The 25,748-nt window shown below is 57.4% G+C and overlaps 1 non-coding gene across 1 annotated transcript; it reads right to left on the bottom strand.

Annotated features, from left to right (window-relative positions):
- Positions 1–3,179: 3,179 nt before the first annotated feature.
- Positions 3,180–3,335, bottom strand: LOC122332067. Its single transcript, XR_006248417.1, has one exon. It is a non-coding gene; the product is annotated as a 5.8S ribosomal RNA (ribosomal RNA).
- Positions 3,336–25,748: the final 22,413 nt, after the last annotated feature.

Genomic DNA, 25,748 nt, shown 5'->3' on the forward strand with positions numbered 1-25,748 from the left:
ATCAGCGTCAACACCGCCCGCGGGCGCCCGCGATGCTTTGTTTTAATTAAACAGTGATTCCCTAGTCCGCACCAGTTCTAAGCCCGGCTGCTTGGCGCCGGCGAGGCCAGCGCGCGGGTTAACGCGCCAGCCCGGCGCGCGCCGGCCCGCCCTGACCCCGGGGCGGGCGGGGCGGGCGCGCCCAGCGCGGCGCGGAAGTCCCAGCGGAGCCCGTAGCTGGAGTGATCGCGAGAAGGGCCCGGCACACGCCCCGATCGCGCCGCGCGCGCGCGCGGCCCCCGCCTGCCCGGCCGCCACGCGCGACTGTCGGGGACCCCGCGAGCCCTCCACCAACCCGGACCCCGTCCCCACGGCCGCCCGGGCGGCGACCTTCCCGGACCCGCGGTGGGGAGGGCGCCCAGACGGGCAGGGCGGAGGCGGGGAAACGGGAGAAGGAGGGCGGAGAACCAGCGCCCGCGGCGAAGCGGGAGCAGGAAAGGGCGCGGCGAGCGCTATCCAGTCTGCCTGATGGCGCAGCCCGCCGCACCTCAGCCGGCCGGCCCAGCCCGCCGAGCCAATCCTTATCCGAATTCACGGATCGGCTTGCCACCGACGAGCTTACGCTGCCTTGATCTAACGGCATGCCAGAGGCTGTTCACGCCAGAGACCTGCTGCTGCGGATATGAGTGCGACCAGCCGTGAACTTACACCTTCTCCCGGATTTTCAAGGGCCGCCGAGGGCTGACCGGGCGCCGCCCGGAACGTAGTGGCGCTTTCAGAAGCGTGGGCTATCTCGAGGCGAACCCATTTCAGGTGCCGGCCCTTCACAAAGAAAGAGAACTCTTCCGGGGCCCCCTTAGCCTCGGGTTCGTTTGCGTTACCGCACTGCAAGGCGCCTCTCGGCGCCCGTCTCCACCACTCCGGGTTCTGGGATCTGAACCAGACTCCCTTCGATCGGCGGGCGCGGAGCCATCGCCCCTCCCCCTTCAGGCAGCGTTCGCCCATCCCTTAGGACCGACTGACCCATGTTCAACTGCTGTTCGCGAACCCTTCTCCGCCGGCCTTCAAAGCTCGTTTGAATATTTGCTACTACCACCAAGATCTGCACCCGCTGGCGCTCACCGGGCGCGCCCTAGGCTTCAAGCGCCACATGGCGGCCCTCCCTACTAAATCGGCGTATCTCTGTCTCGATACAGCGCGTGATGCGTGCGTCGGCGGCGAATATGGGCCCGGCTCAGCGCCATCCATTTTCAGGAGCTAGATTGATTCGGCGGGTGAGTTGTTACACACTCCTTAATGGCGAGTTCCGACCATGCACACCGTCCTGCTGTCTATATCAACCCAACACCTTTTCTGAGGTCTGATGGCGTCGGCGTCGGGCGCCTTAACCGGCGTTAGTTCATCCCGCAGCGCCAGTTCTGCTTACCAAAGTAGCCCACTTGGCGTCTGCATTCCACGCCCAGGCTCCAGGCCAGCCGGCCGGGCTTCTACCCATTTAAAGTTTGAGAATAGGTTGAGATCGTTTACATTTAAGGCCTCTTGTCATTCGCTTTGCGGATAAAACTGCTTGTGCGGCGGCGCCAGCTATCCTGAGAAACCCGGAGGGAACCAGCTACTAGATGGTTCGATTAGTCTTCGCCCTATGCCCAGGTCGGACGACCGATTTGCCGCGTCAGGACCGCTCACGGGCCTCCACAGAGTTTCCTCTGGCCGCCCTGCCCAGGCATAGTTCACCATCTTTTCCGGGTACCATCGCGCGCTCTGGCTCCACCTGCCCGGCCCGGTGCGGGCCCAGGCGGGCGGTGGTGCGCCCCCGCCGGAAGCGGGGATCCCACCTGAGCCGGCGGGCGCGCCGCCCCACCTTCGTGCGCGTGGGGGCTCGAGACACGCCTTTGACTCGCGTGGCGTTGGACTCCTTAGTCCGTGTTTCAAGGCGGGTCGGGTGGGTGGCCCGACCTCACGCGGACCTCGGCGCCCCACTTATGCGAGGGCGGATCCGCCCTGGCCTGGCGCGGCGCGGTCGGGGCGGACTGAGACAGTCCGGTCGGTCGCGCCACGCGCCCGGGGCGGGCTCCCGTCCTCCCGCGTCGGCAGGAGAAAGCGCGAGACACTTCCCGCGGCGAGGGTAGCGGCAAAAGTCGGAGCGTCAGGGGGCTCTGTAAAGCCGGCGGCCCCGGCTGAGGAGCCGCCTGCCACCTTCGCCCCGGCCCTTCCTGGCCAAACCGGGCGGTCGCGGCGCACCGCCTCGGAAAAGTGCACCCGGCGGCGGCGTCGAGGCGAGCGGCGTTCCCGGTCAAGGGATCGCGCACCAGCGCCCGGGCGGCGGGCCACGCCCGAGCTGAATCCTCCGGGCAGACCGTGCGGACCCACCCGTTTACCTCTTAGCGGTTTCACGCCCTGTTGAACTCTCTCTTCAAAGTTCTTTTCAACTTTCCCTCACGGTACTTATGTCGACTATCGGTCTCGTGCGGTATTTGTATAGATGGAGTTTACCACCGCTTTGGGCTGCATTCCCAAGCAACCCGACTCCGAGAAGAGCCGCTTGCGGCGGGAGGGCCTGCTACCCCGGCCTCACACCGTCCACGGGCTAAGCCTCCATCAGAAGGACTTGGGCCCCCGACCAGCGCGCCGAGAGAAGCAGTCGGTCTTGCTGTCGCCACATGTCCCTCGCCCCGCCGTGGCCGGGGCGAGATTGGCGCTAGGCTCTTCCTCTTCGCTCGCGCTACTGAGGAATCCTTGTTAGTTTCTTTTCCTCGCTTAATGTATGCTTAAATTCAGCGGGTGTCTGCGTCTGATCTGAGGTCGATTTGTGGATATGGGTTAGGAGCCCGGCGCGCTGCTGCTGCTGCTGCTGCAGCTGGCCTGGGCAGGTCTCGTTCGCGCGCCGGGCAGGCGCCAGAGCGGCGAAGGCAGGCGCGAACCTCCGTTACGCATGCGGGCGTCCGAGGCGGAGAGGGCGGGGAGTCACGTCGTGAGGCGTGAGTGGCAGACACCCACGGAAGCCGCCGAGAGGGAGAGGCGCCCTTTCGGTCCCAGGCGCCTGGGGACGCCGACCTCCCCCCCTCGTGGGAGGGGAAGCGGGGGCGCTCGACTCCGCCGAGGGGCGTGCCCGTGGCGGTCTGCGCTTGGGAGGGCGGAGGGCGGGGAAGCCCCTGCGGCGCTCAGCCCGCGGAGACCCGGAGGTCCCGATCGATGGGAAGCGACCCTCAGACAGGCGTGGCCCCGGGACGGACCCGGGGCCGCAAAGTGCGTTCGAAGTGTCGATGATCGATGTGTCCTGCAATTCACATTAGTTCTCGCGGCTGGCTGCGTTCTTCATCGGCGCTTACGAGCCGGGTGATCCACCGCTAAGAGTCGTACTGCGTTTGAGTTTAGCGCCGGGGCGGGCCGAACTGCACAGGCTTGTGTGGGTTCAAAAATACAAAGTGTCGTTCCCGGCCCAGGCGCCCCGCGATGAGGGGACTTGAACCACGGTCGAGGCCTGCTGGAGTACCCGCCGGGGTTGGCAAAGCAAAGTCTTTCCAGAGGCTCGTGGCCTCGGCCACCACCCCGTGCCAAGGGGTGGGGCGCTGTGATGAGGTTGCTCAAGCCTCCGGCGGAAAGTGCGTCAAGCCTCCCAGAGGCAGCGTTCCCTTCTCGCATGAGATCCCTCTCTCACGCCCGTCTTGAGTTTTTGTGCGGTTCTTTTGCCGTCTTGGATGTTTGGCGGCAGACCTCTCGGAGACCACGGCCGCTGGAACATAAGTAAAATAGGATAGAGTTTTTACCCCGGGCCAGGCGCCCCTCCTTCGCGGGAGAGACTTTGAACCACGGTCCCGGAGGCCGTGCGGGTACCGCCAGGGCCCAGCTCGGCCCCCGCCGCTGGAAAGCAGGGGGCCACGCCGAGTGCAGCGACAGTCAAGTTCTCTCGGATCTCTCTCTCTCTCTCCACCGCCTTAGGTTTTGTGCGGTTCTTTTTGCCGTTTTGGGTTTTTGAAGCGGCAGACCTCTCAGAGCCACGGCCGCTGGATCATAGAGTAAAATAGGATGAGTTTTTACCCGGATGGCGCTCCTCCTTCGCGGGAGAGACTTTGAACACAGTCCCGGAGGCCGTGCGGGTACCCGCCAGGGCCCAGCTCAGCCCCCGCCGGCTGGAAAGCAGGGGGCCCGCCGGTCTGGCGACAGTCAAGTTCTCTCGGATCTCTCTCTCTCTCCGCCTTAGGTTTTTGTGCGGTTCTTTTGCCGTTTTGGTTTTTGAGCGGCAGACCTCTCTAGGAGCCACGGCCGCTGGATCATAAGTAAAATAGGATGAGAGTTTTTTTACCCCGGACAGGCGCCCCTCGCCGCGGGAGGGACTTTGAACCACGGTCCCGGAGGCCGTGCGGGTACCCGCCAGGGCCCGGCTCGGCCCCGCGCTGGAAAGCAGAGGCCCGCCGAGTGCAGCGACAGTCATGGCGCTCGCGGTAGGTTGCTCAAGCCTCCCGCGGGGTGCGTCAAGCCTCCCAGGGAGGCAGCGTTCCCTTCTCGCGGATCTCTCTCTCTACGCCCGTCTTAGGTTTTATGCGGTTCTTTTTTTGCCGTCTTGGGTTTTTGGCGGCAGACCTCTCGGGCCACGGCCGCTGGATCATAAGTAAAATAGGATAGAGGTTTTTACCCGGTGGCGCCCCTCCTTCGCGGGAGGGACTTTGAACCACGGTCCCGGAGGCCGTGCGGGTACCCGCCAGGGCCCAGCTCAGCCCCGCGCCGCTGGGCGGGGGCCGCCAGTCTGGCGACAGTCAAGTTCCCTTTTTTTCTTGCTCGCTTTACGCTTCGCTTCAGTGCTCCGGAGGAGAGCCCGCGCGGGCCGCCGGCCTCTGCGCACCGGGCTTGGGGCCGAGAGGGGAGGTGGGCTAACCTCCCCGCCCGGGCGGTTTTCGCTTTGGATCGGGCGGGCGATGTGATCCTGCATGAGTTCACCTCGGAAACCTTATTCGACTTTTACTTCCTCTAGATAGTCAAGTTTGATCGTCTTCCCGGCGCTCCGCCCAGAGCCCCGCGAGGGCCCGGCGAGGCAGTCGAGGACCTCACTAAACCATCCAATCGGTAGTAGCGGCCAGGCGGTGTGTACAAGGGCAGGACTTAATCAGCGCGAGCTTATGACCCGCTTACTGGGAATTCCTCGTTGATGGGAAATAGTTTCAATCCCCAGTCCCGATCACGGCGGGGTTCAGCGGAGTTACACCCGCGCCTCGGCGCAGAAGTGAGCCACGCTGATCCGCCCATGTAAAGCGCGTGCAGCCCGGACATCTAAGGGCATCACAGACCTGTTATTGCTCCATCTCGCGTGGCTGAAGCGCCGCTTGTCCCTCTAAGAAGTTTTTGGCGCCGGCCAAGTGGCGCGCCACTATTTAGTAAGCCCGAGTCTCGTTCGTTATCGGAATGAACCAGACAAATCGCTCCACCAACTAAAACGGCCATGCACCACCACCCACAGAATCGAAAGAGCTATCAATCTGTCAATCCTTTCCGTGTCCGGGCAGGTAGGGTTTCCCGTGTTGAGTCAAATTAAGCCGCATGAGCTCCACTCCTGGTGGTACCCTTCCGTCAATTCCTTTAAGTTTCAGCTTTGCAACCATACTCTCCCGGAACCCAAAGACTCGTAGTTTCCCGCGCTGCCAGCGGAGTCATGGGAATAACGCCGCCCGGATCGCGGGTCGGCGCCGTTCTGATCGGAACTACGGCGGTATCTGATCGTCTTGAACCTCCGACTTTCGTTCTTGATTAATGAAAACATTCTTGGCAAATGCTTCCGCTTACCGTCCGTCTTGCGCGGTCAAGAATTTCACCTCTAAGCGGCGCAATCCCAGATGCCCCCGGCGTCCCTCTTAATCATGGCTCCGGGTTCCAGAAACCCACAAAATAGAGCGAGTCCTATTCCATTATTCCTAGCTGCGGTATTCAGCGGCGGCGCTCAGCCTGCTTTGAACACTCTAATTTTTCAAGTAAGCGCTTTGGGCCCCCCCGGACGGACACCCAGCCAAGGGCATCCGGGCGCCTCGAGGCAGGACCTGGGGCAGGCGGTGGCTCGCCTCTCGTGGACCGCCAGCCAGATCCGAGATCCAACTACGAGCTTTTTAACTGCAGCAACTTTGTATACGCTGTGGAGCTGGAATTACCGCGGCTGCTGGCACCAGACTTGCCCTCCAATGGGTCCTCGCCCATGTGTTTAAGATACGCTCATTCCAATTACAGGGCCTCGAAAGAGGCCTGTATTGTTACCACCGTCACTACCTCTCCGAGTCGGAAATGGGTAATTTGCGCGCCTGCTGCCTTCCTTGGATGTGGTAGCCGTTTCTCAGGCTCCCTCTCCGGAATCGAACCCTGATTCCCGTCACCGTGGTCACCATGGTAGGCGCCTGATGTACCATCCCGAAAGTTGATAGAGGCAGACACTCAGATAGATAAATCGCGCGCGCGGAAGAAGCGGCGATCGGCCCGAGGTTATCTAGAGTCACCAAAGGTACCGGGTCCGGGAGGACGGATCCCCCCGGGGGGCCCGGATGGGTTTTGGATCTGATAAATGCACGCGTCCCTAGCCTCCCGCCCCCCGCGAGGAGAGGCGGTCGGCCCGGTCGGCGCTCGTTTGCATGTATTAGCTCTGGAATTGCCACAGTTATCAAGTACGGGTGGAAGGCGATCAAGGGACCATAACTGATTTAATGAGCCATTCGCAGTTTCACTGTACCGGCCGTGTGCGCCAGACCTGCATGGCTTAATCTTTGAGACAAGCATATGTTACTGGCAGGATCAACCAGGTAACCCCCTGTGGGTCGTAGGGACCAACCGACGCGAAGCGCGTTTTTGCCTACACACGGGTCTCAGTCCGCCTGAGGAGGGGGCCTGGGCAGACCCCGCTTGGACCCTCGGCTAAGACCGGCCGCTCATAGGGGCGACGCGCGGCTCGAACCTTCCCGGCGGGTAGCGCCGTTTCGGGGTGGGTGGCCGCTGGGATCGCGGCCGACGCTCGGAAAAGTGTGTTTCACGGGGACGGGGGGGTACCCGCCGCGGCGTCGCCGGGACGCGTCGCGTTCTGCCCCTCCACGCCCGCCGGTGACGGACCTCTGCGCTCTGACCGGCCGTCTAGGCCCTCCTCGAAAGGTTGGCGCCTTCCCTCGGGCTGAGGGCCTGCTGCGTAACGAGCGTCCAAATTGCCCGGCGCGGCGTGCTGTCAAAGCCAAGCGTAAACCCATTGCGCCCGTGCCCCTGCCAGGCACTCCCGACCCTAGCGGCCAGCGGGGCTGGCGGTGGGATCCTAGGCTAGGCGCGCTTTCGGCGCTCAATCGATCACGTTTCGGGCGAGGGCGCTCTGCGCCGTCGAGCGTCCTCTCTCTCGGCGTCTGTGTCCGTGTTTCAGGTAAGCGTTCGATGGCTCCCTGCGCCCCGGAGCTTCAGAAGATTGCGTTCAAAACCTAAGTCGATATGGACTTAGTCGTTTTTCGACTTTTTTTCGCTCAGAGACTAAGTCCACAAAAACACGCGTTCACGAAATCGTGTACCCATGTAAAAGTTGCTCCTGTGTAAGCGGCCACCTCCAGGAGTCGCGGGAAAATTTGAATCATGCCGGGAGAGGCCTCTCGATCAACCTGACTCGGAGCCTCGGAGGTATGGAAGTCGGACCTTTCCCGAGTTGGACTTAGTGCAATTTTGAAGCGAAAATCATCCAGGCGCTTCATCCGACCGATCGAGTCGGGTTAAGTCGCCTTCGGGCGCTTTCCACTCGACCCCGCCGTCCTGGAGAAATTTTTTCGTTCAAAACCTAAGTCCAAACATCAGGCGCTTCATCCGACCGATCGAGTCCGGGTTAAGTGCGCCTTCGAGCGCTTTCCCACTCGACCCCGCCGTCCTGGAGAAATTTTTTCGTTCAAAACCTAAGTCCAAACATCCAGGCGCTTCATCCGACCGATCGAGTCCGGGTTAAGTGCGCCTTCGGGCGCTTTCCCACTCGACCCCGCCGTCCTGGAGAAATTTTTTCGTTCAAAACCTAAGTCCAAACATCCAGGCGCTTCATCCGACCCGATCGAGTCCGGGTTAAGTGCGCCTTCGGACGCTTTCACTCGACCCCGCCGTCCTGGAGAAATTTTTTCGTTCAAAACCTAAGTCCAAACATCCAGGCGCTTCATCCGACCGATCGAGTCGGGTTAAGTCGCCTTCGGACGCTTTCCCTCGACCCCCGCCGTCCTGGAGGAAAATTTTTTTTCGTTCAAAACCTAAGTCCAAACATCCAGGCGCTTCATCCGACCGATCGAGTCCGGGTTAAGTCGCCTTCGGACGCTTTCCCACTCGACCCGCCGTCCTGGGAGAAATTTTTGCGTTCAAAACCTAAGTCCAAACATCAGGCGCTTCATCCGACCCGATCGAGTCGGGTTAAGTCGCCTTCGGGCGCTTTCCCACTCGACCCCGCCGTCCTGGAGGAAATTTTTTGCGTTCAAAACCTAAGTCCAAACATCCAGGCGCTTCATCCGACCGATCGAGTCCGGGTTAAGTCGCCTTCGGGCGCTTTCCCCTCGACCCCCGCCGTCCTGGAGGAAATTTTTTTGCGTTCAAAACCTAAGTCCAAACATCCAGGCGCTTCATCCAGCGATCTCGGCGGGTTAAGTCGCGACTTCTCGGGCGCTTTCCACTCGACCCGGTCTCCCTGGAGAAATTTTTTTCGTTCAAAACCTAAGTCCAAACATCCAGGCGCATATTTCAGGCGATCTCGGCGGGTTAAGTCGACTTCGGGCGCTTTCCACTCGACCCCGCCACCCTGGAGAAATTTTTGCTTTCAAAACCTAAGTCCAAACATCCAGGCGCATATTTCAGGCGATCTCGGCGGGTTAAGTGCGACTTCCCGGGCGCTTTCCCACTCGACCCCGCCACCCTGGAGAAATTTTTGCTTTCAAAACCTAAGTCCAAACATCCAGGCGCATATTTCAGGCGATCTCGGCGGGTTAAGTGCGACTTCCCGGGCCTTTCCCTCGACCCCGCCACCCTGGGGATTTTTTTGCTTTCAAAACCTAAGTCCAAACATCAGGCGCATATTTCAGCCGATCTCGGCGGGTTAAGTCGCGACTTCTCGGGCGCTTTCCCACTCGACCCCCTCCACCCTGGAGGTATTTTTAAAGCGTTCAAAACCTAAGTCCAGACATCCAGGCGCATATTTCAGGCGATCTCGGCGGGTTAAGTCGACTTCGGGCGCTTTCCCACTCGACCCCGCCACCCTGGAGGATTTTTTTGCTTTCAAAACCTAAGTCCAAACATCCAGGCGCATATTTCAGGCGATCTCGGCGGGTTAAGTGCGACTTCGGGCGCTTTCCCCCTCGACCCCGCCACCCTGGAGGATTTTTGCTTTCAAAACCTAAGTCCAGACATCCAGGCGCATATTTCAGCGATCTCGGCGGGTTAAATCGCGACTTCTCGGGCGCTTTCCACTCGACCCCTCCACCCTGGAGGTATTTTTAAGCGTTCAAAACCTAAGTCCAGACATCAGGCGCATATTTCAGGCGATCTCGGCGGGTTAAGTCGACTTCCCGGGCGCTTTCCCACTCGACCCCGCCACCCTGGAGGATTTTTTTGCTTTCAAAACCTAAGTCCAAACATCCAGGCGCATATTTCAGCGATCTCGGCGGGTTAATGCGACTTCTCGGGCGCTTTCCCCTCGACCCCCTCCACCCTGGAGGATTTTTAAGCGTTCAAAACCTCGTCCAGACATCCAGGCGCTCGTTACAGCCGATCAAGGCGGGTTAGGCGACTTCTCGGTTTACACATTTCTGAACCCCGTGTCTGGATTTCAATTTTCCAAAGGGCCTGGGCTCACACATTAACTAGCGCAGTAACACTTTAATGGGCATCGTTTTATTTCATTCTCGCCCTGGATGAATGTTTTACAAAGGCCTGCGCTCACAGACTAACCCTACACACTAACACCTTATTGGGCATAATTTTTTTTTTCTATAAAGGCCCTGGATGAATGTTTTCTATAAGGCCTGCGCTCACAGACTAACCCCATCACAATAACACTTATGTGGGCATGATTTTATTCTATAAAGGCCCTGGATGAATGTTTTCTATAAGGCCTGCGCTCACAGACTAACCCCATCACAATAACACTTATTTGGGCATGATTTTATTTAAAAAAGGCCCTGGATGAATGTTTTCTACAAGGCCTGCGCTCACAGACTAACCCGACACAGTAGCGCCTTATTGGGCATGATTTTATTTAATAAAGGCCCTGGAGGAATGTTTTCTATAAGGCCTGCACTCACAGACTAACCCCATCACAATAACACTTATTTGGGCATGATTTTATTCTATAAAGGCCCTGGATGAATGTTTTCTATAAGGCCTGCGCTCACAGACTAACCCTATCACAATAACACTTATTTGGGCATGATTTTATTTAATAAAGGCCCTGGATGAATGTTTTCTATAAGGCCTGCGCTCACAGACTAACCCCATCACAATAACACTTATTTGGGCATGATATTATTTAATAAAGGCCCTGGATGAATGTTTTACAAAGGGCCTGCGCTCACAGACTAACCCTACACAGTAACACCTTATTGGGCATGATTTTATTTAATAGAGACCCTGGATGAATGTTTTCTATAAGGCCTGCGCTCACAGACTAACCCCATCACAATAACACTTATTTGGGCATGATTTTATTTAATAAAGGCCCTGGATGAATGTTTTCTATAAGGCCCGCGCTCACAGACTAACCTAACCTAACCTAACCTAACCTAACCTAGCCTAACCTAACCTAACCTAACCTAACCTAACCTAACCTAACCTAACCTAACCTAACCTAACCTAGCCTAACCTAACCTAACCTAACCTAACCCTAGCCTAACCTAACCCCTAACCCTAACCTAACCTAACCCTAACCTAGCCCCCTAACCTAACCTAACCTAACCTAACCTAACCTAACCTAACCTTGTGGGCATGATTTTACTCTATAAAGGCCTGGGTGACAGTTTTACACAGGGCCTGGGGTCTGAACTAACCCCATCACAATAGCACTTATTTGGGCATGTTTTATTTAATAAAGGCCCTGATTGAATGTTTTCTATAAGGCCTGCGCTCACAGACTAACCCGACACAGTGCGCTTCATTGGGCATGATTTTATTTAATAAAGGCCCTGGAACAATGTTTTCTATAAGGCCTGCGCTCACAGACTAACCCGACACAGTAACTCTTTGTTGGGCATGATTTTCTATAATAAAGGCCCTGGAAAAATGTTTTCTATAAGGCCTGCGCTCACAGACTAACCCGACACAATGCGCTTTATTGGGCATGATTTTATTTAATAAAGGCCCTGGAAAAAATGTTTTCTATAAGGCCTGCGCTCACAGACTAACCCGACACAGTAGCGCTTCATTGGGCATGATTTTATTTAATAAAGGCCCTGGAACAATGTTTTCTATAAGGCCTGCGCTCACAGACTAACCCGACACAGTAACTCTTTGTTGGGCATGATTTTACTTAATAAAGGCCCTGGAAAAATGTTTTCTATAAGGCCTGCGCTCACAGACTAACCCGACACAGTGCGCTTTATTGGGCATGATTTTATTTAATAAAGGCCCTGGAAAAAATGGTTTCTATAAGGCCTGCGCTCACAGACTAACCCGACACAATGCGCTTCATTGGGCATGATTTTATTTAATAAAGGCCCTGGATGACAGTTTTCTTTAAGGCCTGCGCTCACAGACTAACCCGACACATTAGCGCTTTATTGGGCATGATTGTATTTAATAAAGGCCCTGGATGAATGTTTTCTATAAGGCCTGCGCTCACAGACTAACCCGACACAGTAACTCTTCATTGGGCATGATTTTATTTAATAAAGGCCCTCGATGAATATTTTGTATAAGGCCTGCCCTCACAGACTAACCCGACACAGTAACTCTTTATTGGGCGTGATTTTATTTAATAAAGGCCCTGGAAAAATGTTTTCTATAAGGCCTGCGCTCACAGACTGACCCGACACAGTAACTCTTTATTGGGCATGATTTTATTTAATAAAGGCCCTCGATGAATGTTTTCTATAAGGCCTGCGCTCACTGACTAACCCCCGTTACAATAACACTCTTATGGGCATGATTTTATTTAATTAAGGCCCTGGATGACAGTTTTCTTTAAGGCCTACCCTCACAGACTAACCCGACACAGTAACTCTTTATTGGGCGTGATTTTATTTAATAAAGGCCCTGGAAAAATGTTTTCTATAAGGCCTGCGCTCACAGACTAACCCGACACAGTGCGCTTTATTGGGCGTGATTTTATTTAATAAAGGCCCTCGATGAATGTTTTTCTATAAGGCCTGCGCTCACAGACTAACCCGACACAGTAACTCTTTATTGGGCGTGATTTTATTTAATAAAGGCCCTGGAAAAATGTTTTCTATAAGGCCTGCGCTCACAGACTGACCCGACACAGTAACTCTTTATTGGGCATGATTTTATTTAATAAAGGCCCTCGATGAATGTTTTCTATAAGGCCTGCGCTCACTGACTAACCCCCGTTACAATAACACTCTTATGGGCATGATTTTATTTAATTAAGGCCCTGGATGACAGTTTTCTTTAAGGCCTACCCTCACAGACTAACCCGACACAGTAACTCTTTATTGGGCGTGATTTTATTTAATAAAGGCCCTGGAAAAATGTTTTTCTATAAGGCCTGCGCTCACAGACTAACCCGACACAATGCGCTTTATTGGGCGTGATTTTATTTAATAAAGGCCCTGGAAAAATGTTTTCTATAAGCACTGCGCTCACTGACTAACCCCGTTACAATAACACTCTTATGGGCATGATTTTATTTAATAAAGGCCCTGGATGACAGTTTTCTTTAAGGCCTGCGCTCACAGACTAACCCGACACAGTAACTCTTTGTTGGGCATGATTTTTACTTAATAAAGGCCCTGGAAAAATGTTTTCTATAAGGCCTGCGCTCACAGACTAACCCGACACAATGCGCTTTATTGGGCATGATTTTATTTAATAAAGGCCCTGGAAAAAATGTTTTCTATAAGGCCTGCGCTCACAGACTAACCCGACACAATGCGCTTTGTGGGCATGATTTTATTTAATAAAGGCCCTGGATAAATGTTTTCTTTAAGGCCTGCGCTCACAGACTAACCCCGTTACAATAACACTCTTATGGGCATGATTTTATTTAATAAAGGCCCTGGATGACAGTTTTCTTTAAGGCCTGCCCTCACAGACTAACCCGACACAGTAACTCTTTATTGGGCGTGATTTTATTTAATAAAGGCCCTGGAAAAATGTTTTCTATAAGGCCTGCGCTCACAGACTAACCCGACCCATTAACTCTTTATTGGGCATGATTTTATTTAATAAAGGCCCTCGATGAATGTTTTCCATAAGGCCTGCGCTCACAGACTAACCCGTCACAATAACACAGATTTGGGTATGATTTTATTTATTAAAGGCCCTGGATGAATGTTTTCTACAAAGGCCTGCGCTCACAGACTCGCCCGTTAAAGCAGCGGCGCGCAGGGCACGAATTTCAAGTTTTAGAGAAAAAAAAAAAAAAAAAAAAAAAAAAAAAAAAATTAAAGTTGATGTAAAAGTTGCTCCTGGGTAAAGCGGCCACCTCCGGGGTCGCGGTGAAATTTGAATCGTGCCCGGGAAGAGGCCTCTCGGTCGGCCTGACTCGGAGCCTCGGAGGTATGGAAGTCGGACCTTTCCCGAAGTTGGACTTAGTGCAATTTTGAAAGCGAAAATCATCAGGCGCATATTTCAGCCGATCTCAGCGGGTTAAGTGCGACTTCTCGGGCGCTTTCCACTCGACCCGGCCTCCCTGGAGAAATTTTTTCGTTCAAAACCTAAGTCCAAACATCCAGGCGCATATTTCAGCCGATCTCAGCGGGTTAAGTGCGACTTCTCGGGCGCTTTCCACTCGACCCGGCCTCCCTGGAGAAATTTTTTCGTTCAAAACCTAAGTCCAAACATCCAGGCGCATATTTCAGCCGATCTCGGCGGGTTAAGTGCGACTTCTCGGGCGCTTTCCCCTCGACCCGGCCTCCCTGGAGAAATTTTTCGTTCAAAACCTAAGTCCAAACATCCAGCGCATATTTCAGCCGATCTCGGCGGGTTAAGTCGCGACTTCTCGGGCGCTTTCCCACTCGACCCGGCCTCCCTGGAGAAATTTTTTCGTTCAAAACCTAAGTCCAAACATCCAGGCGCATATTTCAGCCGATCTCAGCGGGTTAAGTGCGACTTCTCGGGCGCTTTTCCACTCGACCCGGCCTCCCTGGAGAAATTTTTTCGTTCAAAACCTAAGTCCAAACATCCAGGCGCATATTTCAGCGATCTCAGCGGAGTTAAGTGCGACTTCTCGGGCGCTTTCCCCTCGACCCGGCCTCCCTGGAGAAATTTTTGCTTTCAAAACCTAAGTCCAGACATCCAGGCGCTTCATCCAGCCGATCTCGGCGGGTTAAGTGCGACTTCTCGGGCGCTTTCCACTCGACCCCTCCACCCTGGAGGATTTTTTTGCTTTCAAAACCTAAGTCCAAACATCCAGGCGCATATTTCAGCGATCTCAGCGGGTTAAGTCGACTTCTCGGGCGGCTTTCCCTCGACCCGGCCTCCCTGGAGAAATTTTTCGTTCAAAACCTAAGTCCAAACATCCAGGCGCATATTTCAGCCCGATCTCAGGCGGGTTAAGTCTGCGACTTCTCGGGCCTTTCCCACTCGACCCGGCCTCCCTGGAGAAATTTTTTCGTTCAAAACCTAAGTCCAGACATCCAGGCGCATATTTCAGGCGATCTCGGCGGGTTAAGTGCGACTTCCCGGGCCTTTCCCACTCGACCCCCGCCACCCTGGAGTAAATTTTTGCTTTCAAAACCTAAGTCCAAACATCCAGGCGCATATTTCAGGCGATCTCGGCGGGTTAAGTCGCGACTTCCCGGACGCTTTCCACTCGACCCGGCCTCCCTGGAGAAATTTTCGTTCAAAACCTAAGTCCAAACATCCAGGCGCATATCACAGCCCGATCTCAGCCGGCGTTAAGCCGACTTCTCGGGCGGCTTTCCTCGACCCCTCCACCCTGGAGTATTTTTTTAGCTTTCAAAACCTAAGTCCAAACATCCAGCGCATCTCTTCAGCGCGTCCGGGTTAAGTGCGACAGCTTTTCCTCGACCCCCTCCACCTGGAGGCTTTCAAAGCCTAAGTCCAAACCGTATTTTTAAAGATTCAGCCGTTAAGCCCCACTTCAAGGCGCTTTCCCGAACTCGACCACCGCCCGCCACCCCAGCGTTCCAAAACCTAAGGTATCCAGGCGCATCGCAAAGCGTTCAAGCCCTTCAGGCGCCTAAGTCCAAACATCCAGGCGCATCTCACAGCCCATCAAGGCCGGGTTAGCGCCACTTCTCGACGACAACGCACCTTCACCCGAACCCCCGAGCTCATCTCAGCCTTACAGACATCAGGCCCTGCTCCGACCGATCCCGCTTTACCGGCACACCTGCGCCTCTGCGGGCATCACCTCCGAAAAAGCCTCCTGTAGGGACCTCCCGGGGACCCACACCTGATTCTCCGTTCGTGCCGGTACTCCACTATTAAGCGGTCACTATCTCAGCACAACCCGCTCTCAAAGAACTTCGTGCCACTGGTACCCCATCCCGACTTAGGTTTTGGAGGTTTTTTCTTCGGAGAAATTGCGGCTCCCCGTCCGACCGAGTCATCCCTCTCTGCGGCGGCCTCTGCGCCGTTCTCTCGGATTCCTCTCCACCTTTTGTGCCCCATCGACGACCGGTTTGGAGGTTTTTTTCTAGCCTCGGAGAGGGAGGCCGCCGGCTCCCCGTCCGGCTTGAGTCAGCCACCTCTCTGCGGCGGCCTGCGCCACGTTCCTCGGTTCCTCTCCGCCACTGGTAGCACCATCGACTGCCTGCGGTTTGGAGGGTTTCTTCTTCCGGAGAGGGAGGCTCGCCGGCTCCCCGTCCGACCGAGTCAGCCCTCTCTGCGGGCGGCCCTCTCCGCCGTTCCTCAGTTCTCTCTCGCCACTGGTACCCCCCATTCGACTTGGGTTTTGGAGGGTTTTTTTCTTCCGAGAGAGAGGCTCGCGGCTCCCCGTCCGACCGAGATCCGCCCTCCATGGCTCGGACTCTGCCCTCTCCGCCTGCACTCTCTCCGCTCTCCACTGGTACCCAGCGGCGGAGGAGAGGGGGTATGCCAGCCAGTCGCCAGCTGGGCCTCCTCCTCGGGCACGACAAAGATTGGATCTAGGGATGACTTCCAATGGGATGCGCAGTGAGCTGCTCTGCGCTCTGAAACCCTGACCCAGAATCAGGTCGTCTCTCGAGTCATTTGCACCATTCTCCACAAACTCGGTGTTTTTGGTCTGAAGTAGGGCGGCGCTCGTTCGACGCACCCGGTCCAATCTCATCTTTGGCTCTCTCACCGCGCCCGGGCTGACTATTAGTCGTGGCCAAGTGAATGAGCGCAACGATGTATCGTTGCCTCTTGCCGTGGGATTCACAGCTTCAGGCGTTCGATCTCATAATCCCGCAGATGGTAACCGCACCAGTGAAGCTACTCAACCAAGCTTCTACACGCACCAAATGTCTGAACCTGCGGTTCCTCTGCGTACTGAGCAGGATTACTGTACCGCGGCAGCGTTGTATCGGTAGGAGTAAAACCAACCTGTCTCACGACGGTCCAAGCCAGCTCGGTTCCTGTTAGTCAGGTGAACAATCAGCGCTTGGGTAGATTCACCTGCTTCAATGATAGGAAGGGCAAACATCGAAGAGATCAAAAAGCCGCGTCGCTATGAGCGTAGCATACAAACCAGCGAGTTATCCCTGACAGCTTTTCCTGCACCTCCTGCCAAAACCACCAAAAAGCCAGAAGGATCGTGAGGCCCCTTTCACAGTCATTACTCATACTAAATCAAGATCAAGCCAGAGCTTTTGCCTTCTTCTGCTCCAGCAGGGAAGTTTCTATCCTCCTAAGGCGTCGCCTTAGGACACCTGCGTTACCCGTTTGGCAGGTGTACCGCCCCAATCAAACCCCTCACCTGCCACTGTCCCGGGACAGAGTCGCGCCCCCAGGGCGCGGTGAGGCGGCGCCCGGGGGCCAGACTCAGAGCCAGGCCCGCCGGGGGCTCGCCTCCCCTGCCCCTCACCGGGTGAAGTGAGGAAGCGATAAAGTAGTGGTAGCACCAACCGGGCGCCACGGTCGGGGCCAGAGGCTCCCATATTCCTACACCCCTCACTTGTCTCTTCACGGTACCAGACTAGGAGTCCAGCTCAGCAGGGTCTTCTTTCCCTTTGATTCTACCAAGCCGTTCCTTGGCTGTGGTTTTAGCTAGATAGCAGGTAGGGACAGTGGGAAATCGTTTATCCATTCATCGCAGCGTCACTAATTAGGTAGCGAGGCGTTTGGCTTCTGTATGAGAGTCGCAATTACTCCGCCGTTTACCAGCCGTTGATTTCTTCACTTTGGCATTCAGAGCACAGGCCGAAATCACGCCCGGCGTCCCAGCACCACGTTACGGCGAACACCGCGATGCTTTGCGCAATTAAACGATCGGATTCCCTGGTCCGCACCAATTCTGGCTGACTGCTTGCGCGCGGCGAGGCGGTAGCGGGTTGTTCGCCAGCGCCCGGCCGCGCGCCCGGCCGCCGACCCGGGGGCCGGGAGGCGGGTAGCGGCCAGCGGCGGCCGGGAGTCAACGAACCCCGTGGCTGGAGTGATCCGCGAAGGGCCCGGCACACGCCCAGAGTCGCCGCCGGCGCGCGCGGCAGGCCGCGCCTGCCCGGCCGCCACGCGACTGCCGGGGACCCCAGCGGAGCCTCCACCAACCCGGACCCGTCCCCCCGCAGCCGCCCGGGCCGGCGACGCCCGGACCCGCGAGGAGTGGGGGGCCGCCCGAGGCGAGGCGGGAAAGCGGGCGGGAAACGGAGGAGAAGAGGAGGGCGGAACCCGGCGCCGCAGCCGAAGCGAGAGCAGGAAGAGCGCCAGCCGAGGCGACGCTCACAGTGCGCGGTCCAGCCGCTTGCACCTCAGCCCGGCCGGCCCAGCCCTTAGAGCCAATCACTTATCCGAAGTTACGGATCTGACTTGCGGCTTCCCGCTGCGCTGCGCTTGATCTAACATGCCAGAGGCTGTTCACCTTGGGGAGACCTGCTACTGGATATGAGTGCGACCCGTAGCCAGCAGCCTGTCTCCCAGTTTTTAAAGGCGAAGCGAGGCTGACCGGGCGTCCATGCCCGAACGCTGGCGCTTTCAGGCGTGGCCCTATCTGAAGCGAAGACCCATTCAGAAAGTGCCAGCCCTTCACAAAGAAAAGAACTCTTCCGGGGCCCTTAGTAACTACCGGTGCGTTTGCGTTACGCGCTGCGGCGCCACTACGGCGCCCATCTCCGCCACTCCGGGTTGTGGGATCTGGAACCAGACTCACTTTCGATCGGCGGGGCGCGTGGAGGCCATCGCCCCTCCCTTCGAGCAATGGTCGCCATCATAGGACCGCACGCCCCATGTTCGGCTTCGCGTTCACGCGGAACCACTTCTCCCGCCAGGCCTTCAGCTCGTTTGAATATTTGCTACTACCACCGAATCCTGCGCGGCTCCACACCGGACGCGCCCTGGAGCTTCAAGCGCCACGCGGTGGCCCTCCCCTGCTAAATGAGGCGTGTCTCTGTCTAAATGCAAGCGTCAGTCGTGCCGTGACGGCGGGTATAGGGCAGCGCTCAAGCGTAATCCATTTTCAGGAGCTGATTGATTCGGCGGGTGAGTTGACTCACACTCCCTTAGCAGTTCCGACTTCCCGCGGCCCACCGTCACGCTGTCTATATCAGCCAGCACCTTTCTCTGCGGTCTGATGGCGTCGTGCCAGGCGCCTTAACCAGCGTTCGGTTGCTCCATGACGCCAGTTCTGCCACCAAAGTGGCCCGCCGTCTGGTATTCCATGCCCAGGCTCCAGGCCAGTGAGCTGAATACTTACCATTGGGCACAGGGAGAATAAGGAACAGTGTTTTATTTAGGCCTCTTGTCATTAACTTTACCGGATAAAACTGCTTGTGCGTGAGCGGCATCCAGCTATCCTGAGAGAAACTTGGGGAGGAACCAGCTACAAAGTAGTTCAGATTAGTCTTCGCCCCTATACCCAGGTGGACGGCGATTTGCCGCGTCAAGGACGCTCCCGGGCCTCCACCAGATTTCCTCTGGCCACGCCCTGCCCAGCGCGGTTCCTGCATCTTTACGCATTTCTCCCGCGCGCGCTCTGGCTCCACCTGCCCGGCCAGTGCGGGCCCAGCAGTGTTGGTGAGTGGTCGCGCCGCCCGGGCGAGATCCCACCTGAGCGGCGGGCGGCGCCAGCGCTTGCTCATTACGCCGTAGGGGCTCAGAGGCGCCCTTTGGCTCGCGGCGCGTTAGACTCCGCGGTCCGTGTTTCCGGCCGGGTAAGGTGGGTGGCCCGACCTCACGCGGACCTCGGCGCCACTTATGCACGGGCGGATCCCGCCCTGGCGCGGCCCAGCAGTCGGAGACCGGACTGAAGACAGTCCGGTCGGTGCGATGGCAGCGCTGGGGCGGGGCCCGATCCTCCCGGCCGGCGGGAGAGAAAGTGAGGACGCCAGGCCCGGGAGTGGCGGCCGGGAAATCCGGGCGTGGGGGCTCTGCAAACGCGGCTGACCGGCTGAGAAGACACGCCCTACCACGCCTCTTGAGCCTTCACTGCTTTAAACCCCGGGCGGTCGCGGCGCACGCCTCGGAAAAAGTGCACCCGGCGAAGGCGCGCGGCGTCAGACGACGGCGTTCCCAGTCAAAGATCCGCTTTCCAGCGCCCGGCCGGCAGACCCGCCGGGCCTGAATCTCCGGGCGGTGCGATGCGGACCCCACCCGTTTACCTCTTGGCGCAGTTTCACGCCCTGTTGGAACTCTCTCTTCAAAGTTCTTTTTCAGCTTTCCCTCCACGTTGCCTTCGACTGCCGGTCTCCGTGCGGTATTTGGCACTAGATGGGTTACACCACCGCTGGGCTGCACGACCAAACAACCCGACTCCGAGAAGAACCGCACCCCGGTAGGAACTTGCCTACGAAGCCTCCCACACCGTCCACAGGCTAAAGCCTCCATCAGAAGGACTTAGGCCCCCGACCACGCGCTTGAGAGAAGGCGGTCTTCTGTCGCCCTTAATGTCCCACTGCCACGCGCCCGTGGCCCGAAGCGTGGTTCGGCGCTGGGCTCTTCCTGTCGCTCGCCGCTCTTTGGGGAATCACGTGGTTTCTTTCCTCCAGCCCAGTGCTATACTTAGAATTCCAGCAGGTCGTCTCGTCCTGATCTGAGGCCGTTGCCGGATGCTGGGTTGGAAGCGGCGGCCGCATGCTGCTGCTGCTGCGGGCTGGCCTGAACAGGTCTGGGTGTGGCGCGGGCAGAGGCGCCGAGAAGCGAGGCGGGCTGGAGCCTCCCGTTCGCCGCGGAGCGTCAGAAGCGGAGAGGCGGGGAAGTCCGTCGTCGGGTGACGTGATGCTTGAACGCCCCACGGAGGCCGCGGGGAGAAGGAGGGCACCCTTTCAGTCCCAGGCGCTTCCTGGGCGCGCGGCCCTCCCCTCGTGGGAGGAAGCGGGAGAGCGCTGCGACTCCCGCCGGAGAGCGTGCCGTGGCGGTCTGCGCCAGGACGGGCGGAGGGCGGGAAGCCCCCTCACGGCGCTCCAGCCGCGTGGGACCCCGAGTCCCGGTCGATGAAGCGACCCTCAGACGGGCGTGGCGGGATGGTTGGACCAGGCCCGCAAGGTGTCTTGTTCGAAGTGTCGATGATCGATGTGTCACTGCAATTCACATTAGTTCATGCGCTGGCTAGATTCGTTCCCCATCTGACATACGAGGCAGGTGATCCACCGCTAAAAGAGTCGTACTGCGTTTCAGGTTTAGCGTAGCCGGAGGCGAGAGGCGGGCACTGCACAGGCTTGTGGCAAGTTCAAAAAATACAAAGGGTGCGTTCCCGGACCGGATGGGCCCCCGAAGGGGACTTGAACCCCTGGTCGAAGGCCTGCTGGGTACCGCGAGGTTGGCAAGCAAAGTCTTTCAGAGGCTCGCGGCCTCGGTTACCGATGCCAAGGGGGTGGGCGCGACAGCGATAGGTTGCTCAAGCCTCCGCATGAGGAGCGTCAAGCCTCCCAGGAGCGGCGTTCCCCTTCTCGCGGATCCTCTCGCTTAAATCGTCTTGGATTTTGTGCAGATTTCTTTTGCACGTCTTGGATGTTTGGCCTTGGACCTCTCTGTTAAACGCCTCTGGAACATAGAGTAAAATGGATGATTTTTTTACCCAGATGTGCGCGCCTCATGCAGGGAGAGAGACTTTGGGCCTGGTCCGGGGCGTGCAGGTACCGCCAGGAGCCCGGCTCGGCCCCCACCACGCGCTGGAAAGCAGGGGCCACGCCGAGCTCTGGCAGCAGTCAGGATCTCTCCGGATCTCTCTCTCTCTCTCCATGCCTTAGGTTTTTATGCGGTTCTTTTTGCGTTTTGGGTTTTGCGTGGCAGACCTCTCAAGGCCCACAGACGCTGGATGCTAGAGCTAAAAGCGGATAGAAGTTTTTACACCCCCGGATGGGCTCCTCCTTCGCGGAGAGACTTTGAACCACAGTCCCGGAGGCCGTCACAGGTACCGCTTGGGACCCAGCTCAGCCCCCCGCCCGCTGAAAGCAGAGGCCCGCCAGTCTGTGACAGTCAAATTCTCGGATCCTCTCTCTCCTCTCCATGCCAGGTTTTATGCGGTTCTTTTTTGCCGTTTAGGTTTTGAGGCGGCGAACCTCTGGGGCCCACGGCCCGCTGGATCATAAGTAAAATAGGATTAGAGTTTGCCCGGACCAGGCGCCTCCTTGTGGGAGGGCTTTGGAACCACGGTCCGGAGGTGATAAAGGTACCGCCAGGGCCCGGCTGCGGCCATGGCTGGAAAGCAGAGGGCCCGCCCAGTCTGGCGACAGTCATGGGCGCTTTCGCGGTGGGGTTGCTCAAGCCTCCGCGGAAGAGTCGTCAAGCCTCCCAGGGAACGGCGTTCCCTTCATGGATCTCTCTCCTCTCCGCCGTCTTGGGTTTTGTCGCCGGTTCTTTTTGCGTCTTGGGTTTTGAGCGGCAGACCTCTCGGGCCCGCGGCCGCTGGATCATAAAGTAAAATGGTGGTTTTTACGGGCGAGGCGCCCCTCAGCCAGCGGGGAGGACTTTGAACCAGGTCCCGGGAGGCGTGCAGGTACCATAGGGCCCCGGCTCAGCCCTTGGCTGGGCGAGGGCCGCCAGTCTGCGACAGTCAGAGATTCCCTTTTTTTTTCTTATCGCTCCTGCGCTTTGGCTTCCCGGTGCTCCGGGAGAGCCGCGCAGGCCGCTGACCTCTGCAGCACCGGGCTTGAGGCGGGGAAGTGGGCTAAACCTCCCCCGCCGAGCCGTTGGCACTGGATCGGGCGGGCGGTGGGTGTGCCAGGTTCCTCGGAAACCTTATTCACGACTTTACTTCCTGCGATAGTCGGTTTGATCGTACTTCCAGCGTCGCGGAAGCCACGCGAGGCGGCGAGGCGGTCGAACCTCACTAAGCCATCAATCGGTAAAATCGCTGACTGGGCGGTGTGTACAAAGGCAGGGACTTAATCGCGCGAGCAAGCCCGCTTGCAGAATTCCTCGTTGATGAAGTGGTTTCGTCCCCAGTCCGATCCGCAGTGAGTTCGGCCCCGGGTTACGCCTCTGCAGTGTGAGAGCCAGACACCGCGCTGATCCGCCCGTATGGCGCGTGCAGCCCCGGACATCTAGGGCATACAGACCTGTATTTGCTCCATCTCAACGTGGCTGAGCGCCCTTGTCCCCTCTAAGAAGTTTTTGACGCCCGACCCAGAGTGGCGCCGCTGTTTGCAAGCGGGTCGTTAGTTGTCAGATGGACCCCAGACAAATCATCCACCAACTAAGAACGTGTGCACCACCACCCACAGAATCGAAAGAGCTATCAATCTGTCAATCGCTCGATGTCCGGGCGGTGAGGTTTCCGTGTTAGATCAAATTAAGCCGCAGAGGCTCCTCCTCGTTGGTGCCTTCAAAATCAATTCGCTGGTTTCAGCTTTGCAACCATACTCCCCGGAACCCAAGACTGCATTAGTTTCCGCTGCCGGCGGGTCATGTGGGAATAACGCGCCAGGATCGTGGAGTGCGGCATAATTCTGATCCGAACTCGGCGATCTGGTATCTTGAACCTCCGACTTTGGAACGCGATTAGTAGAAAACATTCAACAGCAAATGCTTTACGCTTCGTCAAATCTTCTGCGCCAGTCCAGAATTTCACCTCTAAGCGGCTGTCAGATGCCCCAGCGTCCCTCTTAATCATGAACAAGGTTCCGAAACCCACAAAATAGAACGATCCTATTCCAGCTTATTCCTAGCTGCATTATTCAGCGGCGGCGGCTCGGCCTGCCCGAACCTCTAATTTTCAAATCGCCTTTGGGCCTCGGACCGGACACCCAGCCAAGGCATCAGGCGCCTCGAGGCAGGACCTGGGGCGGGCGGTGGCGCCTCGGCTGAGACCCGCCAGCGGGTCCGAAGATCAACTCCCGAGCTTACTGCTACGTAACTAATACTCCGCTATTGGGCTGGAATTACGCGGCTGCTGGCGCAGACTTGCCTCAGCCAGGTCCTCGCCCATGTGTTGAATCATCATTCCAATTGCAGGGCTTGCCGAAAGGGCCTGTATTATTGACCACAAATCACTACACTCCGAGTCGGAAATGGTGATTCTCGCGGCGCCTGCTGCCTTCGCCGGATGGTAGCCGTTTCTCGAGCTCCTCTCCGGAATCGAACCTGATTCCCGTCACCCGTGGTCTGCGTTGGCGCCTGATGTACCATGAAAGTTCTGATAGGAGCAGACACTCGAATGGACTGGCCTTTACGCCGGCGGAAGGGGCGGCGATGGCCGCAGATATCCGAGTCACCAAGGTACCGGGTCGGAGGATACGAGTGCGGATGGGTTTTGGATCTGATAAATGCCGCAGCGTCCCTAGCCTCCGCCCCGCGAGGAAGCGGTGGCCCAGTCGGCGGCTCGTTTACCACGTAATATTAGCTCTGGGGTGCACAGTTATCAAGTACCGGGTGGAGCGATCAAGGACCATAACTGATTTGACGGTAGTTCGCAGTTTCACTGTACGGCCGTGTACGCCAAACCTGCATGGCTTAATCTTTGAGACAAGCATGTTGCTGGCAGGATCAACCAGGTAACCCCTGTGGGTCGTGGGGACCAACCGGCGGCGCGTTTTGCCTACACCTGGGTCAGTCCGCCTGAGGAGGCCTGGGCAGACCAGCAGACCTCGGCTGGGTGCGGCCGCTCTCGCCAGAGCTGACGGCTCAGACAACTTCCCCGGCGGGGTCGCCGTTTTCAGGGTGGGTGGCCGCGCTGGGATGTGACCGGCGCTCGGAAAAGTGTGTTTCCGGGGGCGGGGTACCGCCGTAAGTCGCGGGGCGGCGTCGCGTTCTGCCTCACGCCGCGGTGGCGGACCTCTGCGTGGCCGGCCGTCTGGGCCTCACCTCCGAAGGGTTGGGCGCCTTCCCTCCGGGCGAGGGCCTGCTATGTGAGCGTCAAATTGCCGGGCGTGCTGTGTCAAAGTAGCGTAAACCCATTGCGCCGTACCCCTGCCGAAACGCACTCCGACCGCCAGCGCCAGCGGAGCTGGCGGAGGTGGGGTCTCTAAACTAGAAGCGGCGCTTTGCTCAATCGATCACGTTGGGCGAGGGGGCGCTCCTGCTTCCGTCAGGCGATCCTCTCTCTAGCGTCTGTGTCCGTGTTTCCAGGTAAAGGCGTTCGATAGCTCCCTACGCCCCGGAGCTTCAGAAAGGTGCGTTCAAAGCCTAAGTCGATGATATGGACTTAGTCGTTTTTTCGACTTTTCGACTCAGAGACTAAAGATCCACAAAAGCTGCAACGTTCACCCGAAATCGTGTACCCATGTAAAGTTGCTCCTGTGGCAGCCACCTCCAGAATTCGGGAAAGTTGAATCATGCCCGGGAGAGGCCTCTGGTCGGCCTGACTCGGGCCTCGGAGGAGTATGAAGTGGACCTTTCCGAAGTTGGACTTAGTACAATTTGGCTTGAAGAAAATCATCCAGGCGCTTCATCCGACCGATGAGTCCGGGTTAAATGCGCCTTCAGGGCGCTTTCCACTCGGCCGTCCTGGAAATTTTTTACGTTCAAAACCTAGTCAAACATCAGGCGCTTCATCAGACGGTGAGTCGGGTTAAGTCGCCCCTTCCCGGGCGACTTCCCTGCGACCCCGCCGTCCTGGAGAATTTTTTTAGTTTCAAAACCTAAGTCCAAACATCAGGCACTTCATCGACCATTCGAGTCGGGTTCGTCGCCTTCCGGACGCTTTCCCGCTCGACCCCGCCGTCCTGGAGGAAATTTTCGTTCAAAACCTAAGTCAAACATCCGCGCTTCATCCGACCGATGATCCGGAGTTAGTGCACTTCCCGGGCGCTCCACTCGACCCACCGTCCTGGAGGAAGTTTTTTCGTTCAAAAACCTAAGTCAAACATCAGGCGCGCTATTTCAAACCGATCGAGTCCGGGGTTAGTCGACTTCTGGGCCGACTTTCCCACCGACCCGCCACCCTGGAGAAATTTTTTGCGTTCAAAGCCTACAGTCCAAACATCCAGGCGCATATTTCATCCGACCCGATCGCGTTAAGCCCACTTCCGCAGGCAGCTTTCCCACTGCGACCCCGCCGTCCTGGAGGAAATTTTTTCGCGGTTCAAGACCTAAGTCCAAACATCCCGGTAGCTTCA

The sequence above is a fragment of the Puntigrus tetrazona genome, unplaced genomic scaffold (genome assembly GCF_018831695.1).
Source record: "Puntigrus tetrazona isolate hp1 unplaced genomic scaffold, ASM1883169v1 S000000003, whole genome shotgun sequence".
NCBI lineage: Eukaryota > Metazoa > Chordata > Actinopteri > Cypriniformes > Cyprinidae > Puntigrus > Puntigrus tetrazona.